Raw genomic sequence first — 22,474 nt, 5'->3', positions numbered from 1 at the left:
ATCATTTAGTTGACCTATGTTCAATCTTGGTGTGGAGGTGGCATAAGGGGTCTAAAAGAGAGCCAACTGCTAGTGCCAGTGATAGTATTTATTTGAGGACTTAGGATAGTCTAGACAATATATCCTTTATAAAATGTTGGAATATATCACAATTGAAGTCTTTCCCTCACTCAATTTTCCCATACTCAACATAGACCACCTAACAGTAGTTACTCAGCTTTCCCAGAAATAAGCACACACACCACATTATAGTTAAACAGTTTTTACTACTAATTAAGTACAGGAAATACAGAAATTAACAATATTAACAAACATAAGGGAAGTTACAGAGTTACAAGAAATCATAAAGTACTAGTAAATAGTTATCCCCAGTCATCATTCAGTTACATTTGGGGCTTAGTTCCATTTGTTTGATAGCCCCCCTCCTAACTCCCTTCTTCAATGTTCATTCATGGGAACCCCTGACCAGTCTTAACTGTGTTGGGCGCTAGACTAGACTACTCAGACTCTGGCACGAGGTAGATTCATGTTGGCACCATTGCTGAGTCCCCCTGGTGGGAAGACACTTTCCTATCTGGACTGTGACATTTCTCTTTTGAGCTTTAGGCCATCTGTCTTTAAATTCCATTGCTTCCTTTATTCCCTTGTGAGATTTTTTACACATTCCATTTCCTTAGAGCTTCACTTTTCTCTCCTGGTCTGTTTTCCTCTCTAGGTGTGTGTGTGTGTGTGTGTGTGTGTGTGTGTGTGTATCTGAAGTATGTCAGCTAAGAATAATTAAGCTTTCTGTTCTCAAGTAAAGCTAGTTTTATTTGCCATTGTTACACATTTATATCTGGATCCGGCCTTAATGTAGCTCAGTGTCTTTTGCCATCATCCCAGGAGACTGCATTTTATATTATTTTTCCAACAGCCATTTTTCCTTGCTTCAGAATTCCTCTACAATCACTACACTTCTCGCGATACCTATGGGCTGTTTTATTTTTAAGGGTTGTCATTACTTTACCACTTAATTACAAAGGGAAGTGAAATCTGAACCCGTAGTAGATTCCAGCCCCTTGCAGTTGAGAATACTAGCTACTCAAGCTCTTCAGATGCCCTCTAATATGGGATAACTCAGGAACCCAGTCCACAGGGAATGGGATTCAAAGAATAAGTACAGTTTTACAATACCAAATACACAAACCAACAGTATTAAAATCACAGTAGTTACATAGACAATAGGAAAACAACAGTAAGAGTACACACTTTCCCAAGAGAGGAGTAATAGACACTGCCTCAGCCCTCTTTACTGAGGAGGGAACTTCTTTTTAAAACAGATCTTACACATTATTAGCCCAAAGGTCTCAATGTTTGGTCTGCTGGCTATGGACTATTTGGGTTTTGTTTATAAAAATTTGGCAATTAGAGAGAATTTTCCTTACGTTAGATTCAGAGTGTTTCCTGATCAGTAGCAGAATGTGGTTATAAAGTCTAATCTTGTTTCAACATTTTGGTGTTTGATTACCATATGCATGATTACTCCTTTCTATTCTTTAGTTTTTATTAAAATTCATGAAATTTTAATCCATAGCCAATCTCAACTCTACTTTGCAAAGAATGAAGTAAAATACCAGGACATAGATGGTAATGGAGTCCTTACCTATCCTCCCATCCTTCTTTTTTTCAACATTTTCCATTGCAGATACTCTAAAAATTAACCAGTACTTCAAATTCTTTCACTTTCTAATATCAATCTTATCTCAGAAAAATATTTTTCCTTATGGTCACAAGGGAAAAAAAATAGAAGTTCTTGGTTATGATTTCCTTCAATTTGAAAATAATATAGCATATTAAAGAGAAATATGGGTTTAATAGATAGGTGTAATAATTTGAGTTCTGGCCTTACCACATGCTGATTCTGTGAATTGGACAAATAATTTTCTTTGTGTATATCTGATCTGGCACCAGACACAGTAAATAATAGATAATATTTTGTTTAATTCTGAAATTGCTTAAATTTTTTTTCTTATATCAGTTTTAAAATCAATTCTTCTGCAATTCAAAAGATACATGCCTTCTAGTATTCTCCAGAATATTATTCTGTTAATTATACCTTTCTTTGCTCAACCTGTAAACATCATTGGCTATCAAATACTGGCGATTGTTGATCAAGCTGTTCACAAACACATGTCTATGTGACCATTTGTTCTCCTTACTCAACCCATTCACAGGTGATAGCTGATGAAGATTTTAGGCATTTAGATTCTCTGTTGATAAGTTCTTAATATATACAATTCCTATTTTCCTTTATTCAGTATATATCTTCAGTAAGCAATACTCCTACCCATCTGACCATTCAAAGTGTCCTAAGTAAATCCCAGATGATGTAAAATGAACACTAGTCACATAACCCAGTTCCGTTAGCAGTATTTCTTTTCCATTTGGGACATGTGGATTTTGTTGCAGGCCATGTTCAATATAATTCAACCTATGTTCAATTCTTTTCTCAATTACCATCGTTCCCTACCCCCTTTTTAAAGTCCTTTTTTTTAAGTCTTTTTCTTTTTTTTTTTCTTTTTTCTTTTTTTTTTCTTTTTTTCCTTTTTCTTTTTTTTTTTTCTCTTTCTTTCTAAGACAGGGTCTCCCTTTGTATCTCAGGCTGGCCTTGAACTTGTGATCTTCCTGCCACTAAACCTTAAACCTAATTCATATTTTCTGATTTTATATTCAACCATGTGATGGTATCACTACTTTCCTGTGATTTTTGTTCTTCTGTCTTTTAAAATCAGTGAAGTTGTTTCTATAATGCATGAAGGCTTTGTTACCTGACTTGTCTCTCTTATAAAGACAACTCTGCTTAGGCCTTCAAAGTCTTTGTATCATTCATTGCTTAACCTGGAGATCCGATGACACCTCCCACCTTGGAAACCCTGAATTCTGCCTTTTGCTTTCCTGCACTGGCTCCATTATCAAGGGTGAGCCACAATTTCAATTGGTTCTGTCCACCTCTAACCCTTTCATTTCCCATCAGTTGTGTGACTAGTTGGATTCAAAATGTTTATTACCCGCCTATTGCCACCTTCTTCAGTGTCTACTTTGGATGCAGGATTAATCCTTGTAAGACCATTCCATATATTTTTCTCATGTGAATTTTTTCAGAGACATGCTGATTCTTCCTCAACACTTTTCTTGGAACCTTCCAGTTGGTGCATGGATTCGGGAGTCTTTCTAGCCCTATCTGATCACGTCCTGATTTGTACTCACTGCTCCCACCTTTGCCACCCTCTGAGCCTGGGGCAAGCTCTTGTGAGTCCAGATGCTTTCTGAATTCCCCTATAACCAGACTAGCTTCTCAGGGCTACCATTGTGGAACAGTGGTTCTCTGGTTTGGAAGCGCTGTTGCCGTGATTTTCAGTGACATAGTGCTCCCGATTATTTTCAAGGTACTGCCACCTCCAATTAGCACAACTGAAGTGAAAGCTTCATCTTCTCTTTCCCCTCTAAATCCTGAGTGTACCTTCCCGGAATGGTGCCTTCCCCTGAGGCCCTGTGTACCCTCTGCTCTCTCAGCTGCTGGCTCCTTCCACTGCTTATGCTAGTTTGTTAACTCAGTGGCCCAGCTCTTCTCTCATCCTCTCCCACCTATTACAAATCCCTTGCCTCCTCACAACAGTCCTGGGTCCAGCTAACCCCTTCTCCTGCTCTACCTTTCACTGCCCTGAGAAGCAAAGTTATCCTCCCAACCACTGATGCCCTCTGTGATGCTCTGGTGTAGTCTGTGGACCTCTGAGCCTGCACCCTCACTTGACCTGTCCTCCACATCCACCACTGCAACACACTTGGTCCTCTGCATCAGACTGATTGCACCAAGTCTGCATGTAACCATCACATCTATGTATCAGCCATCTCTTCCAGCCTCGCTCCTCCACCTCAGTCCTCAGCAGGGACCACAGTGTTGGCACTGCACTCCTGCTCCTGACAGGAAACCTCACACAGCTCTCATCCTTCTCACACCTTCCTTCTGCACTGCATCCAGTTGCTCACTGTCATCCCCCTGCACCAGCGGGACCTTTTCTCCCAAGTCTGACGGTCATGACTTGATGTCTCCATCTGCCTGGACTCAACAGCCTCCATCTGCTCACCCTTCCTTCTCTGTAGCCATCTCCAGTCCCTACCCCCCCGCCTTCCACCAGTGATTCTCACCCAGGGGTGCATGGCCCCCCAGTAGCCTATCAGAACCATCTTCTAACTGGTGTTATTGTTAGTATTTGTGAGCAGATCACTGCCTCACCTCTGGTGTTCTGATAGGCCACCTGGGGGCCGTGCCCACCCACCCCTCGGGTGGAACCCCTCCACCCCCCACCCCCCGGTTAAGAATCACTGCAGTGGATGGCCCCCTGTTCTCTCAGACTTTCAGTCTTCAATTCCATGCCTGGAGCTTTCTAGTGGTGACTGCTTGAAATCCTCATTTGAGCATCTTAGCACTTCCTCAGAACTTCACTCTCCTCTTGGAACCACCTTTATGCTTGTTTATTTCTGCACAGATAAGATGCCTTCCTTCTCTTTTCCTACAGACTGGCTCTTCACCCTTTATTTCTGTCCTTTCATCATCTACTCTTTTTTTCTCTTGAGCATTTTCAGTATTCTCCCAGGCTTTAGTCATCACTATAAACACAGGACCTAGAACCATCTGCGAGCTCCATTCAGCAAGATGTCTTCTCAATGCCTAAAACTAGGCTTATGTCTCCACTCCAGTCCCCACTGCTTCCAAAGCTCGCCTTTCATCCAATCCAGTGAGCTGTATCAACCCTAGCCCAAATCCTGTCCCTGCAACCATCCTTACCATCCTCCCTTTCCTACCAGACCCAAAGTAAAGAGCCTGGCTGCAGATTTGTACCATTCTAACAAGATTCAGGGGTTTAAGATCATAGATCTCCCTGCAGGTTGCTTCCCATCCTTGTTTGATTTGGTTTGGTTTTTCTTCCCAAAGTATGGTTTGCAAGTTGACTGGAGCACTCTTAAGGGCCTCCTTCTGCCTCTAGGACTTCCCGCTTTCTTGTTCCTGTCCAGCTTGTGTCCCTTCTTCCCTGCTCCCTGTGCTCTGTTCTGTTCTCTCTGGGTGTCTCTTCTGCCCTGTCTTCTCCAGCTGACTCCACTGCTACATCATCTTGATATGCCTACTTCCCTTTCCACAGCCCTACTGCTTGAAGCCTGTTCTGCTTTTGCCCTCTAGTTAGTAGAAAACCTCTGCTTTTTTTCTGTGGCCCATACTTTTCTCAAACAACCTACAACATGCCACTTGATCGTACTCATGACTCTCGTCTCCAGGACTTTTTTCTTCCTGTATCTGCTTTCATACTCAGATTTTTCCCATCACTGTCCCACCTACTGAAGCTGTTTACATCACTGATCTGGGGTTTTCATTGATTCTACCTGCTCCTTGTCTTAGACTGTCATTCCTTCAGCTCTCCCATGTCAAACATTTTCCTCTTCTTTCAAGCAGCAAGTCAGAAGAGTAAAGCCAGTCCTACCACATCCTACTCCTCACTTTCTCACCTCTGTTGCAAACCTCCTAAAAAGAACATAGCCTTGCTTGTTGCTGACACACTACTTGAAGCCCATTGGATGTTTCTCTTTTCCTTGCTGCCACTTGGAAATACAATATTCATTATACTTGTATTTATATTTGAAGACATTCTCCTTATGTAAATACCACACTATACCCTCTTTTTTATTTCCTTACCGTTTTTCCTCTCGATCAAGCACACGGTAGCCTAAGCCCAACCTGTCACCAGAACCTGGCCTTCTAGGCCAGGCTCATTCCACTGCTCATGGACTAGTGACCTACCTTCACCCTGAACCTGTGAGATTCCCATGGTATTGGAAGGTCCTTCCTACCCTGGGCAGTTAGAAGGTCCTTCCTGCCTTAAACGGCTAGAAGGTCCTTCCTGCCTGGTAGTTGGAACGTCCTTCCTACCCTGGACAGTTAGAAGGTCCTTCCTGCCTTGAACGGCTAGAAGGTCCTTCCTGCCTGGTAGTTGGAACATCCTTCCTACCCTGGGCTTCACCAAGACCCCTTACACGTCTCTCTGTTTCACAACGCACCTCTTTTCTTTTCAGCCAATCTTGAACAGTAGAAGCACAGGTTCAGAGGTCAACTGCGAAGTGGCTGTTCCGCATTGGTACCCAGCTGTGCCTCCGCCGTTTGCACAATCATATATCTACGTTCTTACCGGACTCTCTTCATGAGAGTCTAGTACTGGACTCTTTATGAGTCCAGTCCCATTGCAGAGGTGGCTCTAACAGGTGTCTGTGCAGTAGTCTGTGAGGTGCACCTCACCTGGTTTCCTCTAAATTAACTCAAGCCACTCTTGTCCCTTTGCTATAAACACCATCCAGTTCCATTCTACAAACTTCCGGGCTTTTGCTCATCTTTTCTGTCCCGCTAAAATCTGACATTAATACCATCTTTTCAACAAACTTGCCCCCTGAGATCTGCCAAGGATTTCAGTTAGGGAACTCTACTGTCTGCTTTATTGTTTTCCATAGTGGCCCCTCATCCTTGACTGAATCCACCACAAGCTCAGGAGACTGAAATGCCTCTTCTTTTTTTCCCACACCAGCTGCCCTAATCCAGCTCAACACCACCTTTCACTAGCAAGCCAAAGATCGCTTTTTCTTACATACAGGGGCTCTAAACTTTCTACCACCATCCCCTGCAGATTGTTCCTTTCTCTGTCACCAACACTGTGCTTACACTACTAACTTCACCTGCTGCCTTTCAATCAGTGCACGAACTCCTCATCAGTCTTCCCTTCTCGGCTCCCTTCCCGACCTTCACCCATTCCTGACATTGTCAGCCTCTGTGTCCAAAACAAGTTCTCCCGAGTCCATGCTGTTGGAACCCACCCTTGCCAGCCTCGCTTCCTAGTTCTTCACATTACAAGCAAGTCAGCTACTTGTCTGAGACCTTTATATCTAACTCACTGTGGCCTCCTCTAACATAGTGTCCCAATATTTCATGGGTATCGTGCTCACCACAGCCTGCTGCAGATGCTTCCTTCAGCTGTTGTCCTCCTCTATCTCACCCAGACCATGCTCTTTGCTCCCCTGGCTGACTGCTCCATTCCACAGTCTCCAGCTTCTTACTTTCCCTTCACTCCTACTGTGCCGTCCTTGGTGTGGTGCCTTCCCCTGAGCCCTGTGTACCTCTGCTCTCTCAGCTGCTGGCTCCTCCCACTGCTTACGCTAGTTTGTTAACTCAGTGGCCCAGCTCTTCTCTCATCCTCTCCCACCTATTACAAATCCCTTGCCTCCTCACAACAGTCCTGGGTCCAGCTAACCCCTTCTCCTGCTCTACCTTTCACTGCCCTGAGAAGCAGTTATCCTCCCAACCACTGATGCCCTCTGTGATGCTCTGGTGTAGTCTGTGGACCTCTGAGCCTGCACCCTCACTTGACCTGTCCTCCACATCCACCACTGCAACCACACTTGGTCCTCTGCATCAGACTGATTGCACCAAGTCTGCATGTAACCATCACATCTATGTATCAGCCATCTCTTCCAGCCTCGCTCCTCCACCTCAGTCCTCAGCAGGGACCACAGTGTTGGCACTGCACTCCTGCTCCTGACAGGAAACCTCACACAGCTCTCATCCTTCTCACACCTTCCTGCTGCACTGCATCCAGTTGCTCACTGTCATCCCCCTGCACCAGCGGGACCTTTTCTCCCAAGTCTGATGGTCATGACTTTGATGTCTCCATCTGCCTGGACTCAACAGCCTCCATCTGCTCACCCTTCCTTCTCTGTAGCCATCTCCAGTCCCTACCCCCCCCCCCCGCCTTCCACCAGTGATTCTCACCCAGGGGTGCATGGCCCCCCAGTAGCCTATCAGAACCATCTTCTAACTGGTGTTATTGTTAGTATTTGTGAGCAGATCACTGCCTCACCTCTGGTGTTCTGATAGGCCACCTGGGGGCCGTGCCCACCCCCCCTCTGGTGGAACCCCTCCACCCCCCCCCCCCCCGGTTAAGAATCACTGCACTGGATGGCCCCCTCTTCTCTCAGGTCTTCTTTCTCCTGTATCACAGCTCTGACTTCCTAGTGGTGACCATTTGGTGTCCTCACTCAAGCATCTCGGTGCTTCCTAGTCACACTCCCTCTTTTTAGACACCTCCTTCCTTTCCAACTGTTTATTCTTCCACACAGAACATGCCCTGATCCTAGTCTGCCTGTGAAAGCTACTCTTTTAACCCCCCGTTTCTCATCATATCTTCCCTACAGCATCACTCAAGTCTTCTGTTAGTCTGGGTCTTTGGGATGATTGTTACTGACCTTTTCATTTCTTCCTCTGCAATTAAAAAGCAAGGTACCCGTGCAGAGATTATACCTTTGGTCCTCAAGATCCTTGTTGTAGTGGCCCAATTAGTGTTATTTGGAGCAGCTACTGCCTTATTTCACCGCTAACCATCCTAAAACCCTACTTCTACCAAGGTACATCCAGTCATTTCTGGTCACAACTCTTCCGACCTGTCATCATCCTGCCTTGCCCTCTGATAAAGAGTCACCACCCTTTCCTAGTGCTCACAGCCCTGCAGCCTTGCTCCCCTTTAGACTCTGGCCACCTTTCCTCTCCCTTTGACTGTACTGCTCCGGCCATGCTTTTTCTCCATGGAATTAATCATGGTCATTCTCTCTCTTTGCAGCCTTTAAAAACAGAGTTCCTAGTTTTCTTGTTCCCAATTTATCCCCCTACCTTCTTTGAGACATACTTTCGCTGTATAACCTGGCTGTCTTGGAACTCACTCTGTATACATACCAGGCTGGCCTCAAACTCATAGAGCCACCTACCTCTGCACCCTGAGTGCTGGGATTAAAAGCCTCTCACCACCATGACCAGGCTAATTGACACTGTTCTTGGTCCTCAGTGCACTTTTTAGATTTAGTACATTTCCTGAACTCTCTTGGTTTCTCACATGTTGCAAACTCTAAACCTCTTCTCCCATCTCCTGGGTCCAGCTGATCCTTTCTCCTGCCATACTCTTTATTGCAGTGAAGCATAGTCACCCCCCACCACAGTGGAAACCTATCAGCTGTTGTGTGGGATGCACAGTCTGTAGACCTGGGTATGTACTCTCTGCTTCATCTCTCCTCCACACCCATTGTTCTAACATGCTCCTTCATCTTTGTGTCCAACTACTTGTCAAGCCTGCATACTATACCCAAGAGTCTATGTAAATTCCTTTTAGAACTTTATTCTCATGGCTCCCTGTAAACTGTTTTGTTTCCTTTTGTGCTCTTCAATTGACACTATTCCTGAAAAGCCCACAGAGAGCATCTGCCTCTTAATATTCCTCTGCCCTCATTTCTGCCTATTCATCCTCAAACAAGGGTGCCCACCTTCACTCTGACATGCTGTTGAGCTGACAGCTCTCTTTCAGGACACTCCAGCCTTTTCTTTCTTTTCTTGCATCTCCAATCCCCCTTCCACCAGTGATTCTCACCCAGGGGTGCATGGCCCCCCAGTAGCCTATCAGAACCATCTTCTAACTGGTGTTATTGTTAGTATTTGTGAGCAGATCACTGCCTCACCTCTGGTGTTCTGATAGGCCACCTGGGGGCCGTGCCCACCCCCCCTCTGGTGGAACCCCCCACCCCCCCCCCCTGGTTAAGAATCACTGCTGTGGATGACCCCCTGTCCTCCCTGGCCTTTGTTCTCCCATTCCATGACCCTAGCTTTCTGGTGGTGACCACTTATGTCTTGACTCAAGCAGTTCAGGGTTTTCTTCCCTGTCTCATACGGACCAGGCACTCTCTAGTTGGAAGCACTTCCTTCCCTTCCTGGCTTATTCCTTCGTACATAGCAGTATTCAGGGCTTTAAGATCACATTTCTCCCTGCAGGTTGCTTCCCGTCCTTGTTTGATTTGGTTTGGTTTTTCTTCCCAAAGTATGGTTTGCAAGTTGACTGGAGCACTCTTAAGGGCCTCCTTCTGCCTCTAGGACTTCCCGCTTTCTTGTTCCTGTCCAGCTTGTGTCCCTTCTTCCCTGCTCCCTGTGCTCTGATCTGTTCTTTCTGGGTGTCTCCTCTGCCCTGTCTCCTATAGTTGACTCTTTGATGTAGCTTTCTTGAAGCAATGTACTTTCTGCTTCTGATCTATGTCTTCTTTTCCTCGCCAAGAGAAAAAAGGTTTTGCTTGTCTGTAGTACTGTCACTTCGTCAGATAATACATCTCCCAGTGCTTTCCTGAACCTCTCCTCACTACTCAAACTCTTGCCTCTTCTCCACATTCTATGTGCTTTTCTAGAATCATTTTTATTCTTCTTACCATCTACTGATTCTTCCCTCTACCTTTTCGGCCCATTGTGTCCACTGTCATCCTGATTTCTTCTTTTTTCTTCTTCCTGTTCCCACAAAACTTGAAAGTCTACCCAGTACTTTTCATACTTTCTCCTCTTTATCACTTCTATGCCACCAACAGGGGTCCATTAAGGAAATACCCCCTACCTATTACCGTAGACCCCACCCATTCACAGCATGTACATCTCCCAGTGCTTCATTCCTTATTGCCTGCCTGTATCACACTTGTGTTCAATTTTTAACATCCTTTTCTTACACAAGGCCCACTCTCCAGCTTCCTCTTCCTACCTGTTTTCCTTTAGATCAACCCTCCCCAAAAAGAAGCCGACTAGACATACTAACTCTCCCCCAGGATGTTCTCTGGCAGAACAAGTTTGCTCTTTTGTAATCTATTTATAATGATTTGTTGGGTTTGATGAGCCATCCACATTCTTTTGTCATTTTTACTCTTTGCCAATGCTTGTCTGTCTGCCAAGCACTACAGCTCTCTCCTTTTAGATACTTTTAAATAGCAAAAGCACAGGCTCAGTGGTCACTGCGAAATGCCTGTTTCGCATTGGTTCCCAGCTGCACCTCTGCCATTTGCAAGTATTTTGCTGCTAACATAATGGTCTCAGTATGGAGTAGACCTTTCCCAAGTCCCCAAGGTTACTTGTCGGTACTGTCTATGCATGTCCCATTTTAAAATGCCGTGCTGTCTGATTTCCCTATTTAATTTAGATCACTTTAGGCATTTGTCTCTGTTCTGCTCTGCCTCACATGTCTGGCCCTGACACCACTCACCCTATCTACTTGACTTGTCTACTAGAATCTGAATGCCCTTCATTTGGAAACTGTGTCTCCATATACTGCTATCTGAATTCACCTCTAAAAACATCTTGGCTTCTTGACTCCACCATTCTGGACAGTTGTCAACTCTTTTGGAGCTGCTCCCCTCATCCTCCCTCCTGTTGTCCTTCATTGGACAGCCCTGACCTAGACTATTTCTGAGATAGTGCTCCCTCTGCAGTCTCACTACCCTTGGCCTCTGTCATCCTTGCTTACTTAGGCCATGCTCTTTCTCTTCCACAGCTTCATCCTTAGAAGGAAATGTTTGTACTTCTTCATGTTCAATCCCTCACATTTGCCTTATTTTCTTGGTTTATTTCATTTAGTATGCTCACAATAGCCCTCTCCTCTCAGTTGCTAGGACTTCATTATGTGCTCTTTCTCATTTTTTTTTCCTGTGCCATGGTCTCATGTAGTATAGGCCTTGAACTCATTGTGTACCCAAGGAAGACCTTGATTGAACTCCTGATCCTCCTGCCTTTCCCTCCCCAGTGTACTGTTAACCACAGTTGTATCTGATGTTGGAGATCAAGTTTAGGGCTTCTTGCATTCTAGACAAGTACTCTACCAACTAAGCTATATTCCCAGGCTCTCCTTCTTGTTCTTCTTACCCAGTATATGACATCATCACTCTTACGTCATGTTCCCTATGTGATTTGTAAAACTTTCACCCTTGCATCTCCAAAACCCAGTTAATCATTTCACTTGTGATGCCTCTGTGGTATCCCTTAAAGTACTGATATCGCTTCCCTAGTTATCATTTCTGAACTGTGCAACTAACTCTGTAGGGGTCTCAAGACTGTACTTTCCTCTTTACCTTTACCCCATGCACATTTGGCATCTTTGCTTCAAGCTGTCCCAGATGCACATCCCTTACCACATGTACTCAGCCTTAACATTGCTATAGCCCAAGACTATGGGTTCTTACTTCATGGAAACTTTTCAAGAATCCTTTCATGCACCTCCTAACATCCTTCTAAAATGTGTTTCAGATATCTTTGCTTCCCTACTGTGTTCTTACACAAATACGCTTCTGTCTTATGCCTACACCCTCTTCACTCCTGCCCTATACAGCCCTAACACAGAAGTACCCATCCTTTTCTTGACTGACACCTCTCTCCTGGGTACTCCAGTCCCTGACTACAGTGACTACTACTGCTCTTCCCCCCTGAACTTATCTCCTTCTTTCAGCTCCTATTAACTACTGCTTCCATTTTTCTCTGTCCCTGCCTCTCCATGGACAACCAGCCACACACACCCATCACACCTATGTATCAGCCATCTCTTCCAGCCTCACTCCTCCACCTCAGTCCTCAGCAGGGACCACAGTGTTGGCACTGCACTCCTGCTCCTGACAGGAAACCTCACACAGCTCTCATCCTTCTCACACCTTCCTTCTGCACTGCATCCAGTTGCTCACTGTCATCCCCCTGCACCAGCGGGACCTTTTCTCCCAAGTCTGATGGTCATGACTTTGATGTCTCCATCTGCCTGGACTCAACAGCCTCCATCTGCTCACCCTTCCTTCTCTGTAGCCATCTCCAGTCCCCACCCCACCCCCGCCTTCCACCAGTGATTCTCACCCAGGGGTGCATGGCCCCCCAGTAGCCTATCAGAACCATCTTCTAACTGGTGTTATTGTTAGTATTTGTGAGCAGATCACTGCCTCACCTCTGGTGTTCTGATAGGCCACCTGGGGGCCGTGCCCACCCCCCCTCTGGTGGAACCCCTCCACCCCCCCCCCCCAGTTAAGAATCACTGCAGTGGATGACCCCCTCTTCTCTCAGGTCTTCTTTCTCCTATATCACAGTTCTGACTTCCTAGTGGTGACCATTTGGTGTCCTCACTCAAGCATCTCAGTGCTTCCTCATCTCAAATGGATAGGATACTCTCCACTTAGAATTACTTCCTTCCCTGCTGTTAATTCTTCCACACTGATATAGTGCCTACCCCCAGTCTGTATAAGTGAGCCGTTTTCTTTTTCAAACACATTCCGCCTCATCCTAGTCACCCCTACCAAAATATGACTGTCGAACATTTTGATGTTACCCCAATCATGTTGTTTGCTTATTTTACCCCAATTGCATTATTGTTTACTTACCATTTATTATCCCTTTTAATTTCCCCCATTCTTTTGCAGTTACAGACAGTGAGTCCTAAAGAACCATCTTGTATTTTTGTCTATCCTTACTTCATACAAAGCATCCCTGACCTTCCTCTTTCCTTTCCTCCCCACCTGAAGCTACTCTTTCTCTTTTGGGTAGATCCCATCTTTCCCATCAGGTGTCCATCTGTTTTTTGAACACTAGACATTGAATTGTTTTTCAGCTCAAACAGTAGAATTTTCTCAATACCTGGCACTTGGCTCGTGTCCCCACCCAAATCCCATCCCAGTCCTCCACCCCCCCACACCACCCTACCCCACTACTCCCAACCCTGCCCTCCCCACCACCCCAAGTAAGCCCCATCCCTTTCTCCTTCCCACCCACCCTCCCTTCTCCGCCGGATCCGTAGTAAAGAGCCTGGCCTCAATTTTGCTCCTGCAAGAACACTCAAGACAATAATTCAGCATTTTGCCTTAGCTATTGCTGACTACCCTTTTCTACTTTTCCTTCCCCATGCTGAGGCTTATAAGCTGTTCTGGGCACTCTAAAGTGCCATCGTTCTGACCCTGGGATCTCCCATGCATCTTTATTCCTTGATGGTTTCCAGCTTGTTTCTTTCTAACCTAGTCTCTGGTGTTCATGCTCCCTGGGTATGTCTTCTGCCCTGTCTGTCTTCTGTGTACTACATCATCTTCCTGCAGCAATATCTCTTCCTGGTGCATTTCTTCTCTTTCCTCCCTGGCTGAATTGTTTCATTGCTGTGACTCTTATTTTGTTGTTCATCTACCTAGTATCTATCAGTGACTTCATCACCTCTTTTTTCTGTAGTATATGGTCTAGTCTTTGTTGTGCTCACATGCTCATATTCTTTCTATTCCTGTGTCACCTTCTCTTCTGCAGCCATTCAGTGTCACTGGTGTGGATATTCAATTGGCCTAATGTAAGACTGCCCTTTTCTTTTTCACCCTCTCACGCCAGTCTTATTATTCTTCTTTCCCTTCCTTCCATCAAAAAGAAGCACAGAACACTACAACCAACCCTGCACTTACTGCTTTTTGCCCATCTTACTTGCAGTTCTCCACAAAAAAGATTCCCCAAACCAAATACAACCTTATCTGTCGCACTTGCTTCTCCACAATTAAAGATTATCTAGATCACCCACTCTCCTTCCATATCTAGCCTGTACCTGCCTTCACAATAGGAATGATACCACTTTAAAGGCCTCTTCTTGCACAAGAACCAATTTCCGTTCTAGTCTGCCCTTCATTCAACAAAGGAAACCTTTCAGTTGAACCCTACTTTGCATTATTAACAAGCTTTCCTATTTACCATCTATATTGAATCTACAAACCTTGCAGAGTTTTGAAACCCTCTGCCCACTTTCAGCACATCTCCTGTCCCTGCACAGTCTCTCTGTTGCACGGCACACCTCTGTCCTTTCAGCCAATCTTGAACAGTGGAAGCACAGGTTCAGAGGTCAACTGCGAAGTGGCTGTTCCGCATTGGTACCCAGCTGTGCCTCCACCGTTTGCACGCATCCCATATGTACACTCTTACTGGACTCTCTTCATGAGTCCAGTCCCATGTTTCTAGGCGGCCTAACAGGTGTCTGTGCAGGAGTCCATATGATGTACCTCAATTGGTTTCCTCTAATTCAAGCTACTCTTGTCTCTTTGCTACAAATGCCATCCACTTCCATTCTACAAACACCCAGGCTTTTGCTTCTGTTCTCCTCTTATGAAATCTGACAATGTTACCACCAATCCTATAAATCTGTCCCCTGACATCTGTTCCCAGCTACGAAACTCTAAAGTCTACTTTTCTGTTTTTCATTGTTGCCCCCTTGACCTTTGTTTAAACTATCACAAATACATAAAGTTTGTTTGTGAATTGCTTCCTCTTCTGTTTTTCTGTTAACTCCCCTGACCCTACTTGACTCTCATTTGTCACTTTCCCATGCCATCACACCTCTAGTGTGTCTCTTTCTACCCTGAATATGAATGTAATCATTGCACAGCCGTCTCTTTATTTTCTCATGCTGTCCTTTCTAGATACCTTGCAGATCCTCCCTGTATGCAATGGTATTTCTCCTGCAAGCTCTCGGTCAGTTCATGGACCCAGGAGCTCTGCCCTTCATGCCTACTATATTCCTAGCTTTCCCTTACTGTTACAATTATTGCCAACCTCTGTTCCCAGCCAGCCCTACTGAGTCCTTCTGTTACATTAGTTCATCCAGACAATCCTAGCTGTGCTAATTTGGTGACAGTGTTCTCTGCAAAAGATGTTCCCTATATCTTTCCTTTTTTTCCTCCTTTTTTTTGTTTGTTTTGTTTTTTGGGGTTTTTTTTTTGTTTGTTTTTGTTTTTTTTCTTTTCCTTTTTTTTGTTTTTTTTTTTTTTGGGGGGGGGTTGTTTTTTTTGGGCGTTTTTTGGATTTTTTTTTTTTTTTTGGTTTTTCTAGACAGGGTTTCTCAGTAGCTATGTATGAAGCCAGTCCTGGAACTCACTCTGTACACCAGGCTGGCCTAGAACTCACAGAGATCCACCTGCCTCTGCCTCCCAAGTGCTGGGATTAACGGCGCGTGCTGCCACCACCTGGGCCCTGTAACTTTTCTTACTCAACAAGCCCTTTGTTGACTCAGTGGTTCTCAATGGTCATGGCTGCCTCTACAGCCTCATTCTTTAGACCTCTTTTACCATTGCTTCCTTCCTAAATTCTATCCATGTCACAGCCTTTTCTCTCAAATGATTTCAATTTTTTTTTTGCCCATATAGATGATAGAGTCCCTGGATTCTCTGAGTTCACCCCCTCTTTGTCCTTGCAATCTTAGCAGCCCATAGGACTCCTTCTCTTTTCATCTTTCTGACTTCCATAAATTAAAACTTCTCACTTCCTCTCCTTTTCATTGTTGATATATGTTACTTATTTATCCTGCTTCCCAACAATTCTACATAGTCCCAGTATGTAACCTTCCCCATCTGCCATTCTTTTAGCTATCTGATTTGTCAGACAGTAGTTGTCCTGTTCCATGGGAATTCTTTTCATGGTCCTGACAAATGAAAATATATCCAATATCCCTTTCATTAGGCAAATTATACAAAATCCACGTGCTCTACCCAGCCATTCAGGCTCACCACCCTGATCTACAAATGTGTGTTGTTTCTGACTCCCAACAACCATAGCTCCCCTCCTAATAGTCTTTCAGGTATTTCTTTTATGTTTTTTACTTTTTTTCTCACTCTATCTGCTGGACTTATAGCTCTCTTCCTTGGCACTCTAGCCCCTAACTCTCCCTCCTGTTTCAGCAGTCATCTCTGTTCATGAGCTCCCCTCACTCCATTCTCCTCTGCTCTTGCCTCCCTATGGACAACCAGCCACACATATTCAGTATCTACCTTTCTCAATGCAGGGACCAGAGTGTTGGCACTGCACTCCTGCCCCTGACAGGAAACCTCACACAGCTCTCATCCTTCTCACACCTTCCTTCTGCACTGCATCCAGTTGCTCACTGTCATCCCCCTGCACCAGCGGGACCTTTTCTCCCAAGTCTGACGGTCATGACTTGATGTCTCCATCTGCCTGGACTCACAGCCTCCATCTGCTCACCCTTCCTTCTCTGTAGCCATCTCCAGTCCCTACCCCCCCGCCTTCCACCAGTGATTCTCACCCAGGGGTGCATGGCCCCCCAGTAGCCTATCAGAACCATCTTCTAACTGGTGTTATTGTTAGTATTTGTGAGCAGATCACTGCCTCACCTCTGGTGTTCTGATAGGCCACCTGGGGGCCGTGCCCACCCCACTCCCTCGGGTAGAACCCCCCACCCCCCACCCCGCACCCCGGTTAAGAATCACTGCAGTGGATGACCCCCTCTTCTCTCAGGTCTTCTTTCTCCTATATCACAGTTCTGACTTCCTAGTGGTGACCATTTGGTGTCCTCACTCAAGCATCTTGGTGCTTACCCCATGTCGTACAGACCCAACACTCAATAATTGGAATCACTTCCTTTCTCTCCGTTTCCTTTCACACACAATGTTCTGGGAGCCTAGTTTGTGTAAGAGAACTTTAAACAAATATATTCCTCCTCATTCCTCATAACTTCCAGCAATTAGGACTTTCAGACATTCTGACAACAGTTTCTACTTTAACCTGGGCCTTGTGCTTGCTTATTATCCCCCGTCCCACTTCTGATTCTTCCCTCTTCTTTACAGTATCACAAAGATTCTGGGCAGAGCATTCTATTGTCATATCTGTCCTGTTGTTACAGATCAGCACTTTACCATTGTTATCCTTATCACCCGTTCCCTGCTGCAGCTGCTCTCTATCTTTTAGGAACCTCAGCTTAGTCACCAGCCTGTATTTATCAGCCTCTGTACTCGAGGTGGAGTCTTTTATGGGCTAAGCTCAATACCTGTATCCTGGCTTGTACCTTCTCAACGTAACCCTCCCATCTCCCCATGTTCAGCCCACTACAAATAAACCTCACCCTAGCCAGCCAACCTTCCGTGCCAGCCATCCATCCCTCACCAGTCTGTACAGAGAACCGGGCCAAAGTTGCAGTATCCAAGCACTTTCAAGGCTTTAAAAACTCATCTTCCATTTTGCCTTCCCCATCCCCAGCCTTGAAGGCTGGCAGAGTCATCCTAGTGCCCTCATTCCCACTCTGGCACCTCTCCTCTTGCTTCCTAGCCTGTTGTTGCCAGCCTCTCTCCCTTCCACCCTACTCTTGCTCTCCATCTTCCCTGGGTGCCTTTTACGACATTTGTCTTCCATAAGTGACTGCCACTCTGGGACTGCATTATTGTCCTGTCGCCTGTTCCTCTTTTTCCTACCTACATTACAGAATTCATCCTCCCATTTCTCTGAGGCTTATACTTCTCTCAGCCACCTAGTGTCTGCCACTTCATCCCCTCCCCTGCTCTGTTCTTCATAGGAGTCTTCCTGGACCCATTTGCAGGAAGACTTTCCCTATCACCTTCTCTTCTTCAGCCAACAGCTGTCATCTTTATTGATATTCCATTCATTCCGGCTTCAAGATACACTTAGGCTGCTTTTGCTTTATCATTGCAATGATTTGGATTGCAGTGGGAGTTGTCTTTCATCAGAGTCACTGGGTTCCTCAAAAGTCTTTACACTGCTGCCTTTGAAGCTTCCCTTCTTCTCTTGTTTCTAATGCACCAGAATCCTTTTCTAAAAAGTGGAACTGCACTCTTTGTGGCAGTTGCCTTCTCACTATCAGTCCTATAGTCCAGGTCACTCTTGTTTTCTTTTTCTCATATGGGCCCACTACATTATAAGATTAACACTCACTCAGTTTTGAAGTCCTACTGTTTATACACATGCCAATCTTCATCCTGTTTCTCTTCTTTATCTCTTTCTCTTTGACAAGAAAATAAAACAAATAACAATAAAAACCTAACCCGTGAACTCCTAATCCTCAAATCCCTAGAACCTTGCTGTATCCTGTAAAAATACTGTTACCTACTTTCTTTACCTTCTCAAACTAAACCTACAAACTTCATGAGGTTAGAAGATTCCCTGCATTAAGGCTCACTAATCCCCTGACCCTGCACAGTCTCTCTGTTGTACAGCACAAGCACACCTCTCTCCTTTCAGCCAGTCTTAAACAGTGGAAGCACAGATTTAGTGGTCACTGCGAAGTGGCTGTTCCGCATTGGTACCCGGCTGTGCCTCCACCATCTACATGCATCCTATATCTACCCACATACTCAATTCTTTCCACTTTCCCCATATCCCTGAGGTTGCCTTCCAGTGCCATCTGTTCAAGAGCTGTCATAAAGTGCATGTCATAAAGCCAAGTCGCTTTGACCCTTTACTTTACCTTTTCCTAAGGGTCCTATTCTGCAGCACTTGGAGTTTGCTTCACTTCTTTTCTCCTGAAACTTGACACTGATATTCCCATCCTACTACCTTGTCCCCTGAGATTTGACAACGCCCCCATTTAGAGAGCTTTACATCCAGACTCCCCCTTTTGTATAGTGGCCCATTTGCTTTAGCCAAAACCACTTCACAAGATCTTTCCATTTTCTCCTGAATTGAGTCTTCTTCTCTTTTTCTATCAGCTCCTCTGATCCACCTTGACTCCCACTGGGCACTTCTCCATGGCAGCCAACTGCAGGCTCTCTTTCTGCCCTGAATATGAATTTAAATTTTGCATGGTATTCCCCTATGCCTCTCTACTATTGTTTTCCAGAAACCCTCCACTTCCCTGTCAGCATCCAGCCTTGCTTGTTCTGTCACCTCCCAACCAATCCATAGACTCAGGAATCTTTCCCTTGGTGTCTGCTGTGCTGTTGACCTGTCCTCATTGTTGCCACTATTGTAAGCCTCTTTGTGCCTAGCTAGCAGTGCTGAGTCCATCTGCTGTCCAAATTCACCTCTAACCTTCCATGTTTATGTTAAAGTCAGTGACATACTTGGATTCTCTCCCTCATTTATGCACATCAGTGATAAAGTACCCATGACCACCCCTCCCTCATTCTGCTTTGGTCTCATCTGCTTCTTTGCTGTACACTTGTCTTCTGCCATGTTCTTTGTCTTCCCTGGGTCCTCTTAGGCACTTTGCCTGCATTAAGACCAAGTTTCTGCATGTTCCCTATTTTTATTCCCATGCCCATGGTCTTTGCCATATCTCTCCCGATGTAATGCCCTCCTTAATCCTCTGATCATGCCTTTTATTTCTTTCCTACTAAACTACTTACTTCATTTTCTTCTTTCTCATTCTTGCCAAATGGGGTGTCTTAGCTATCACAGGTCTCCCTCGGGTTGAAAACCTCTAACCTCTTACTTCTGGGCTCTGAATAACCATTTCTTTTGCTTTTCTCTCTTGTGTATAATAAAATACTATCTTATCACTATGCTTTGCTATGCTTTGAGCTTTCTGTCTGTAAATCCTCTAGCTGATATAGTAGACAGTTCCATGAGTGCTCCCTTTCTGAGCTACCCTTGGTGCCCAGTGTTTCATTGCATTCACTAAACTGGAGTCATACTATACCACTATACTCCCATACCTAGGCACTCAAAGTTGCCTTCTCATGGCCCGAACTAAGGGATCCTCCCAGCATTCTACATCTGCAGCATGAGTTGATATCACATTGCCTTTCACATTCTTCTAAAAATGTGCACAGGAAAAATGGATCTTTCATGCTTTACTGTGTTCCTATCCATGCATGTTTTTGTCTTCTGTGCTCATTTTGTTCCCACACACGATACCACGTACCCACACACCCCCACTCTGAATTGCTGGTGGGTTGACAGCTCTCTTGCTGGGTACTCCAGTCCATGATTCCTTTTCCTCCTCCTTTAGCATTCATCTCGTTCCCTGAGTTCCCCAACCTGCCTCTCCATGGACAACCAGCCACACACACCCATCACACCTATGTATCAGCCATCTCTTCCAGCCTCGCTCCTCCACCTCAGTCCTCAGCAGGAACCACAGTGTTGGCACTGCACTCCTGCTCCTGACAGGAAACTTCACACAGCTCTCATCCTTCTCACACCTTCCTTCTGCATTGCATCCAGTTGCTCACTGTCATCCCCCTGCACCAGCGGGACCTTTTCTCCCAAGTCTGATGGTCATGACTTTGATGTCTCCATCTGCCTGGACTCACAGCCTCCATCTGCTCACCCTTCCTTCTCTGTAGCCATCTCCAGTCCCTACCCCCCCCCCCTGCCTTCCACCAGTGATTCTCACCCAGGGGTGCATGGCCCCCCAGTAGCCTATCAGAACCATCTTCTAACTGGTGTTATTGTTAGTATTTGTGAGCAGATCACTGCCTCACCTCTGGTGTTCTGATAGGCCACCTGGGGGCCGTGCCCACCCCCCCTCAGGTGGAACCCCCCACCCCCCCCCTCGGTTAAGAATCACTGCTGTGGATGACCCCCTGTCCTCCCTGGCCTTTGTTCTCCCATTCCATGCCCCTCGCTTTCGGGTGGTGACCACTCATGTCCTTTCCTTACTCAAGCATCAAGCACTCTTACATGCATTGAGACCTACATTCTCCTCCAACTACCTCCTTCCTTCCTGTGTTCACTCCCTTCACAAACATGACATACTGCAACCCCAGTCCTTATGAGAATTATTCTCTTGAAGACCCTACCCATTGTACTCTCCCATCCTTATGTCAATATCTTTGATTGCACCCTGATCCTCTCTGGACTTTGATTTCTTTTCCTTAAATCTCCCTTCCTCTTTCTAAGCAGAGACACAATGAGCCTTTGCAGAGTATACTGCTTTTATGCAAATCTCTTCTTTCCCATAAAAATGGCCCCTTGCTTTTGCCCCCCCTTTTTTACTATACTTAAAGCTGCTCTAGTTTCTTCTCTTTGAAGACTTCTTCAACTTGCATTAATCATCCTCATCACTCAAAATAGAATTTACAAGCTCAGTTCTAGAAAATTGTTTACCTCTATGCCTATGTCTTCAATTCCACCTCCAACATTACTACTCTCAACCCTGCCTTCTACCTTCACTCAGTGCCTATCCCAAACCCCACCTTAAATCCACCCACCCTTTCCTACTAGATCCCAAGAATCTGACCAAAAGTTTACACCCTCGACAGCATTTACTTTCTATCCCTTTTCTATTTTCTCTCTCCCTCTCTCTAGCTCCCTCTCCCCCTCTCTCTTATCCCCTCTTATGCCCCACCTCCATGAGCTTATGATGTGCTTACCTTCATGTAGCCTTGGAACCACTTCTTCTCTTTGGTCCAGTCTCTGTCTATGTCGCTACTAGCCTGTGCCACTTCTACCATACTCTGTGCTGTCTGTCCAACCTAGTGCCTCATCTCCATCTGTCTTCCATAGCTGTCTTTCTCCTCCTCATCAGAAATCTCCCCATATCTTTTCTTGCTGCGTTTTTCTCTTTCTTAGCCAAGAGAAGGCTCCCTGCCTCATATCTAAGCCATACTCTTCATTTCTTCATAAGGATCAACTCACTTTAACCCATTCTCATTGCTCCCTCTTCTCCTTATCCCACTGTCTCTTCAGGGTCTTTGACTACCAGTTTTTCCATTGATTCCAACCTTTTCTTTTTCTTGGTAGCCTTTGTCCACTTCTCCCCTGCTAATAATAATTCAACCTCTTTCTTCCCATCCCATGAAACAAATTCCCACAAAGCTCTTTTTTTCTCCTTTCTAATAATCATTTCCATTTCCCCTCTAAAAGAACCTCCATTGATCATAG

General features: G+C 45.3%; 1 protein-coding gene and 1 long non-coding RNA gene across 2 annotated transcripts in view; one reads left to right on the top strand and one right to left on the bottom strand.

Annotated features, from left to right (window-relative positions):
- The window catches only part of Copg2 (COPI coat complex subunit gamma 2), a 124,701-nt gene that overhangs the window by 91,868 nt on the left and 10,359 nt on the right, over positions 1–22,474 (top strand). The window lies entirely within an intron of this gene.
- Positions 247–12,724, bottom strand: LOC121463400. The gene is made up of 2 exons (XR_005976435.1): positions 12,474–12,724; positions 247–3,911 (listed from the first exon to the last, which is right to left on the bottom strand). It is a non-coding gene; the product is annotated as an uncharacterized LOC121463400 (long non-coding RNA).

The sequence above is a fragment of the Microtus oregoni genome, unplaced genomic scaffold, assembly GCF_018167655.1.
Source record: "Microtus oregoni isolate MIOR12 unplaced genomic scaffold, Mior012 000026F_ref0000081, whole genome shotgun sequence".
NCBI lineage: Eukaryota > Metazoa > Chordata > Mammalia > Rodentia > Cricetidae > Microtus > Microtus oregoni.
Note: the sequence above shows the minus strand (reverse complement) of the source record. Positions and strands in the feature narration are given on the sequence as shown.